Source organism: Olea europaea, unplaced genomic scaffold, assembly GCF_002742605.1.
Source record: "Olea europaea var. sylvestris unplaced genomic scaffold, O_europaea_v1 scaffold213, whole genome shotgun sequence".
Lineage (NCBI taxonomy): Eukaryota > Viridiplantae > Streptophyta > Magnoliopsida > Lamiales > Oleaceae > Olea > Olea europaea.
Genome location: NW_019239264.1, coordinates 216,949 through 224,619, shown reverse-complemented (window position 1 = coordinate 224,619; position 7,671 = coordinate 216,949). Strand labels below are relative to the sequence as shown.

At 37.5% G+C, this 7,671-nt stretch overlaps 1 long non-coding RNA gene across 3 annotated transcripts; it reads right to left on the bottom strand.

Annotated features, from left to right (window-relative positions):
• Positions 1–680: 680 nt before the first annotated feature.
• Positions 681–7,426, bottom strand: LOC111380351. 3 transcript variants are annotated; one of them, XR_002700177.1, is made up of 5 exons: positions 7,037–7,425; positions 6,324–6,719; positions 3,670–3,744; positions 2,097–2,474; positions 681–1,596 (listed from the first exon to the last, which is right to left on the bottom strand). It is a non-coding gene; the product is annotated as an uncharacterized LOC111380351 (long non-coding RNA). The 3 variants fall into 3 exon arrangements; XR_002700178.1 differs by lacking the exon at positions 2,097–2,474 and having other exon boundaries at positions 7,037–7,426; XR_002700179.1 differs by lacking the exons at positions 2,097–2,474; positions 3,670–3,744.
• Positions 7,427–7,671: the final 245 nt, after the last annotated feature.

The window sequence follows — 7,671 nt, the reverse complement described above, 5'->3', positions numbered from 1 at the left end:
ACTACGAAATGGTTTGTAAAGAATGATCGAATAGGGTCTGAACTTGGCGATATCCTTTCCCGTGTGCTAAAATGCATAGGAACACTCCAACTTGTTTGAATATATCTACGTTTGAACTACTCGTCAATTTGTAATGATCGAGAATGGTATGAGTGAAGTTTGCGAACATGGAGGGATACATTCGAAACTCTTGGAAGCATGTTTATGGGTACACATGCATATTCTGTAACATGAAAATATGCCCGCTGCGTGTCGTAGGAAATAAGAATCGCTGCTCCCTGCTCGGTGAGAGGTAATCTTGCACAACGCGTTCGGCGATTCGACAGTATTGCAGCCATTCCAATACATCCTCTTCCATTTGTTGCACGATATCATCATCCGACTCTTCGTTCGAACCAAAGAGTGAAGTGATACTACAGTCCATTTCGAAAGACGAACTACGAGGAGAGTCGTCTATCATCTGCAATAACGACGTATTGGCTAGCAGAGGCTATACTACTGCAAGAGGACTTGGGATGCTTACATTGCCATCCTAAATGAATTATTGTTCCACTCTCTGCCAACTTACAAGTTCCATTTACGTTTGTTGCAAGGCCTTTTACAGAAGTGGGAATATGTTATAGCATGACCAACAGACACCCACCACACGTTTATGCAACTGTACTAGAGGTTGACATGAGTGGCCAATTTCAAAAGAGGAATATATTCTCTACATGGTACAGGGAATATATTCCTCATGCATGCTTTCATAGATAATACATAAAAGAAGTTCATGCAGTGACCCTACTTTGTAAACTATAATTATTACAAAGTAGGAACAACATGTCTCCAAGTCTGGACACACGACATATGATGGTAGGAAATACCCAAAATTATTGGTAACATATACGAATACAAACAATTGGACCTACATAATAAACTCACACATACACAAGCAACAGTCAACTACAGTCTGGGCCAACTCCTTGAAGACTTTACTTCCTTCGACTCCTTGTCGCGTTTGAAATAGTACTAAATCCATGCAAAACGAAGCTTCGACATTTTAGCAGCAGCATATGCTGCATGGTTGGTGAAGTCATGAAAGAACCACAAAGCGAACAAATGAAGCTCGTCCCCACTTTTGACGAGGGCGGTAGATAGCAAATCATTCAGCAAATCATTCAAGCATTTTGCTATTGTCATTACACCTTTGTCTTGGGAGCAAAGGATAGATGTAAACTCCCATGACGCACTGGCCAAATTGTCCACAGATTCGGAAAACTCCCTCGCTCTGAACTCCTTCTTCTTCCCCGTCCCCTGCGCCTACTTCCCTTTACTCTTCTCACCACTTCGGCCAACGAAAATGTCCATCAAAGAGTTCAATCTGCCCTTCGCCGGCCCATCACTTGAGTCCGTAGTCTTTGCATTGATCGACAGCATGTCATTGAAATCTGCTTGTGCATCACAGTTTGAGCTCACATCGAGATCGTGTTGTGAGAGTTTCGTCGGCGTTAATGCGTACTTCGTAGAGTCTAGAGTGGCACCAAACAGTTTTCCATATGTGTGGAAAATTTCACTGTTGTCGTTGTAGCGGAACTTCCCGTACTTTGGATTCTCCTACACAAAAGGTATGAACACGTGATTAGAACACAGTACAAATTCAAAAATGTTGCTAAGTACACATCTCACAGGCAGCAAACCAGTTATGGAAGCACACAGAACGACTGGCAACATTGTCGCACACGAATGATAGAAACCTTACAGTTGAGCACAATTCTCACAGGTAGCAAACCAGTAATGGAAGCACAAAAACCATGCAAGCGTTTTGATACTCACAAATGCAGGTTGCATCATGTGTATTGGTAGTTACCATTATAAGACATTTTTACCATATTGTGTTTACTCAAGGTGATGGACCAAATGACTATTCTCAAACATCAATGGAATATGGCTACCACGCAATGCATATGGACACGAGAATGTGACATTAGGCAAAACGTTACGAAATTCCAACTTAACGTTTTCAAATCAAGGTTATGCAACAACATGTTACTGTTGAAACAGAGGCAACCATATGAATGTTGAAGCGGAGAAATGGATTTTGCAGAATGTATTACCTTTATTTTCTGCTCCCACCACCAATCATCTGCTTCGATTCTGCCCCTTGAGTTCAGCCTGTAGTGAATCCCTGAACATCGAAGCAACTCTAGCAGGAGGTTGTGATCTGTTCGTAATGCCCCAGTGGTTCTTCAGTTGAGTGATTGTCCAATCCTTCCTAGCACGTTTATTGAACAATTCTCGGATGCGCTCCCATCTGGCAGTTGTAAAGCATTTACCACGACGATGTCCTTTGGCAGTTACGTGCTCTGCCACGGAGATGAAAATGTGGTGTTCTTGGGGATCCCACTTTGCACACTTTCGGGTGTCGATCCTCCTGTCGGATCGCCGAGAAGGAGTTACGCGGGTATTGGTTCTGTCCCCATGGTGTTGTAGCTCTGTGAATGATGAAGAAACATGGTTAAATAGCAGATACAGAAGTAAAAGGGCAGGAATTGATGAAAACAGAGCCTTCAATGTCTGCAAGTTTCGAATGCAAGATGTTCACAAAAGGGTGGAGGTTCGGAGTCGGGGGTAGAAGCGTACCATGTTCGCTAGAAAGTAGCCCCAGTACGAGCCTTCGTCGTCCATGCCGTGAAAATGAGAGTGGAGGTGCCGTCGAAAGTTCGGGCGTGACAATTGTGTTTGTGTCGCAAGAGAACAGATCGGCAGATCTTCGACTTTCTTGTCAAGGGGGTTTAGGTCTAGGCGTGTTAAAAGGTACCCTAATGTCGACGGAGTCGACGTGTTTGAGTTGTTCGGCGACTGCACGGATTGAATTTGGAGGCCATCTTCGAATGGAAGGAGAAACTGTGCAAAATTTGGGAGCAAATCGTGACTTTGGCTACAAAATATCAGGGAAGGGACATATTGGTAAATTGGTGTAGCCATGTGGGGGAGAATTCTGTCCTTTTGGCCCTAACGTTCACTTTGAAAAATGGGCTATCTACAGACTGATAAAATGAGTTTATAGAGGTGGCTCCCACCTAAGTCAAAAAAGTGGGTTGAAAATTTGCAAATAATGTAATTTAACGTGAGATAATAGGGCTCAAACAGGGGCTATGACACATAATTCCAAGGAAAAAATCTTAAGGCAACGTGTGAAGAGCTAAGTATCTAGAGACATTTCTCCACTTTGCACTATCCCCAGCCAATGGACAAGTTGAAGCTATCAATAAAATGTTAAAAAATATGCTGAAAAGGAAGTAAGATACGACAAGGGTTATGGGCTGATGAACTCCCATAAATTTTATGATCATACCAAACTACTACAAAATGATCACAGTAGAAACCCCTTTCTCTAGTGCATATAGAATGAAAGCTATGGTACTAGTTGAAATTGGAGTTGCTTTGACAAGAAAAATAGGATACGAAAAGGAACAAAATGAAGAAGCCATGAAAACGAAGCTAGACCTCTTGGAAGAAAAAGGGATGACTCTCAAAGCAAGTTGATGACGTACCAAAAGAGGATGGAAAAACATTTCAACTCCAGAGTTCACAGAAAACTTTAAGTGTGGGACTTAGTGTTAAAGAAAGTATTTGTTGTAGATAAAGAAACGATTTCTACTTTGCTTGACCCAAAGTGGGACTTACCATATGTAATAGTCGAAGTTGCGTAATCAGGAACATATAGGCTCACCGAAAAAATGACGAACCCGTTCAACATCCCTGAAATAGTATGTATATAAGAAAATATTATCAGTAATGTGGAATTATCTCCTTTTGCTGGACAAACTCAATAAAGTTAATTGCAAACTTGCTTAAGTCTAATGTTTAATTAGTTGTTGAGCAAAGTCCACCAAGCTTACCGATTATTTATTGCACAGGTTCAACAATGGTTGCGAAGTAAAGAGAAAGATAAATGGAAACTCTCATTAATAAAAAGAAAAGTTACAAAGCAGAAAACATTTGCAACAAAATACATAACATAACTAAAAAGGCCCTCTTTAAGAACTAAATCTATTACATAGCTAAAAGGCACTTTCTATGGATTAGGCTTCCTTGCACATCCCTTATCCTTACATCTAATCCTTTGCCCAAAACAACCTCTAGAAGTTGACCAAACGTTTGTCAAGAAGGAAATGCAAGAGTGTTTATCACAATATCTAGAACTACGTCTTACATAGTGATCCCTCACAGATGCATATCTATGGAAGATGTAAGAACATGAAAAACTTTTTAGCTTCCAAACCATTCTCAGCTAGCTTTTGGATTATATATGTAGTAATCAAAGTTGCGAAAATTCAACCATAGCATGATCGGAAGAAGAATAGGGTAATTCTATAATCTTATCTGATTACATAAAATATTGGCATAAGGCCTAAAGGTGGGTTCATCAGAGAAATATAGTGAAATTAAAAACAAAGATGAAGAATCAGTGACAACACTTAAAAAATTCTAATGGAGACAAGAGGCTTTTCCTCGAAAATAAACTGCTATAAAAAACATATTCTATCATTAAAAAAATGAAAGTAAACATGACACAGACACACGTGTACACAAGCACGTGTCATAGAGAATCCCAATGACCTATCACTTGAAACGCCTTGCAATCTTAGCTGTAGAATACGAAAGAATGGACGACAAATGGCCAAAAAACTATCATACATTATATGAGTGAAAAGCAAGTCAAAAAAACGTTTTTCGAAATCATGTGTGAATTAACATAAAAATTATAAAATGTTCCATTTTAGCTCATAAATTAAATGCCAATAAATAAATGGGCCAAGTTATCAAGGAGATTCGTGGTCCCAAGACACCGAACAATTAAAAGTTCTAGATTTAAGATAAATAATAAAATCGAATTTCGAGAACTATTTGCTAATCCTCGCAATGTGATATGCGTATCTATCCCACCACATGCAAAGCATAGAGCGATACATGAGGAAAACGCAAGCATTGAAGGTTCACTACAAGCTGACTACATGTTAATAAAAAATATATGAGGATGAATGAAGAAAGCGCGACACTCTTAATAGAATTGATTATAAAGCTACCATATATCAACTTCTTAAATGTCTGAATTAGCCAAAAGACTGGAGGGAAATCTATAAGTACCCTCTCATTCAAAGAGAAAATCATGTAATTAAAATATTTTTCCTCTCAAATAGCTATTTTTCTCTCTTACTTCAAGTTTGAGATTGAAATTGCATAGCTTAAGAAGATTTATATCATGGATAGGTAAGAGAATTTATTGATTTGATTTTTACCATCAACATGCTTAATTTTGGGGCAATGCATGCATCAATAAATATGAAGTAATTTATGAATATTTACAAGTAACAATAATTTTGGAATTTCTACTATATTGGCCATCAATAATATTATTGTTCAGATTTGATCTTGTCATTATCTTGTTGGCACATCTGAGCATCAACAAGTTAGAAAAAAGAGATGATTGCTTCTGTCTTCTCCATACTGAAACAAAAAATGGACAAAACATCCGAAATTTCCAAAACAAAGTTAATTTTACCAACTTGATAACAACCATTGAATTAGCACCTAGTCGACAAACAAAAATTCTTGTTGACTAAAATTGGCTAATAATAGACCATGTCAAATTATCTACCCTCAACTTGAATTATAATTCTCCATTTATCTATTTTGTCCCACAAATACAGCTTAGTGTTAAACATCTGTATCCCCATTTCACAGCTATATGATTAAATTGAAGAAAAGCGAGAGTCCAAATCCAAACCACTTGCTAAAATTCAAAAAAATAAAAATTAAATTTGAATATGGTAAACATATGTACGAAGAAGAAGAGGAAAAACTATTTTAATCAGTAATTCAACTTTGGAACATCAAACATATAAATATCAATCAACTCATAAACTCCCACCAACCCCCGTAGAAAAAGTAAAGAAAGAAAAGAAAATGTTAGTTCATCATCTTTCTTCTAATAAAAGCAAAGAGGATATTTTTAAATACCTGCATCCTGAATATCTTGATCAAATTTCAATTGTGCGCATAATGAACATAAGAAATGATGAATGAGTGGAGTATGGATGCAAGGTACAGTGAATACCCATATTGAAATGGATTCTCAATCACCAAAAAGGAAGAAAAAGCAAACGATTTATCTAGTGAAAACAGTGAGAAAAAAATTCAAATGATAAAATGGAATGTGTGTAGCAATGAGAGTGCCCACAACATAACATTGTACACATTGTTAGAGACAAATTATCTAGTAGGAAAAATTGCCAAAACTATAAGAAATTGGTCGAGAATAGTTTTTCAAGAATTACCTCAAGAACTACCACATCTTTTGCTAACTATCAACCTATGGGCAAGAATCAATGAATCAGCAGCAGTGAATAACAACATGATGCACACAAATCTTTCTCTACCTGAAAATGAGAGAAGAGAAGCATACTATAACATTGACAGATTAAGTCCGAAGCTTTAATTGACTCAAAAGTAGCAGAGGCCTCAGATATCAAGTAGATAGGTTGACGAGCCTGTAGGCAAACACCTATATTGAAAGGGCACAACTCAGATCCATCAAAAAAAAAGATTTACATCGGGAAAAATTATTTCTTTGCTTTGAGTCTCCCTCTCATTCAACTTTTACAAAACCTACGGAAGTGGAATCCTCAACGATCTGAGCTACATCCGCATAAATATGAGCCAAAGTATATGATCTGAAAACCATGGAAAACCAGTGGTGGATAATTAGCTAGCAAATAACTAATTAAGACATCATGTCTATATTAGCAATGTCAAAACATTAAAAGTCTTTGGAGGGTATCACAATACCAGAAGTCATAGCTTGTTCAATTTTGAATATTTTAAAATGTGTAAATCAAGCAATGATGTTTTTAATTACATTGGTAGATTTCCAAGATATTTAGGACTTGGGATTTTCACCCCCAATATACGAAATAATCATAGAAATCGAGATCAACGCAGTGTAAAAATAGTAATAATAACACAAGAATGATAGGTAAGAGTCCATTACTATATGCAAGAACCTCCCAAGAGAGAGTAAAAGTTTGGGTATAGCAATCAGTCCACACACGACTAACAACCGATCATCGATCTATAAAGATCTCACCAAAATTACACCTTATCGACCCAAAGAACAAAAAGCCCTAAAAAGATTGCCTGAAAATAAACACCATACCCTACCAACACTACAGCCACATTCACACCAGACTGAAGGCCAAAAATCAAGACCAAGATCTGATTTCCAACATAGAATCTATAACCACAGATCTTATTTACAGAAATGAGAGGATTAGAGAGACCAAAATTACAAGAGAAAGAGCCAAAAACCAAGAGAACGAAAATGAATTGTTTTTCTTCCAATAGGGTCAACCTAAAGGCTTACACAAAACTATTTTAATCCACACCCGTGGATGTTAATTAACGGTCTAGAAGAAGAGGCAACAAATACAGATCCATGCTAAGGTAAATAAGCCAATGATTTTGTGCCACATGGACAAACAATATTTAAAACCGATTTTTCACTTTTAAAAGCACGTTTTGGGTCTCTGAAAAGACATTTTAAAATCTTCACCTTGTTTTCCCAAATCCCTATCTCTCTCTAATTGCTACATGCAGATGACGGTATTTCACCCTACAGCATCACCC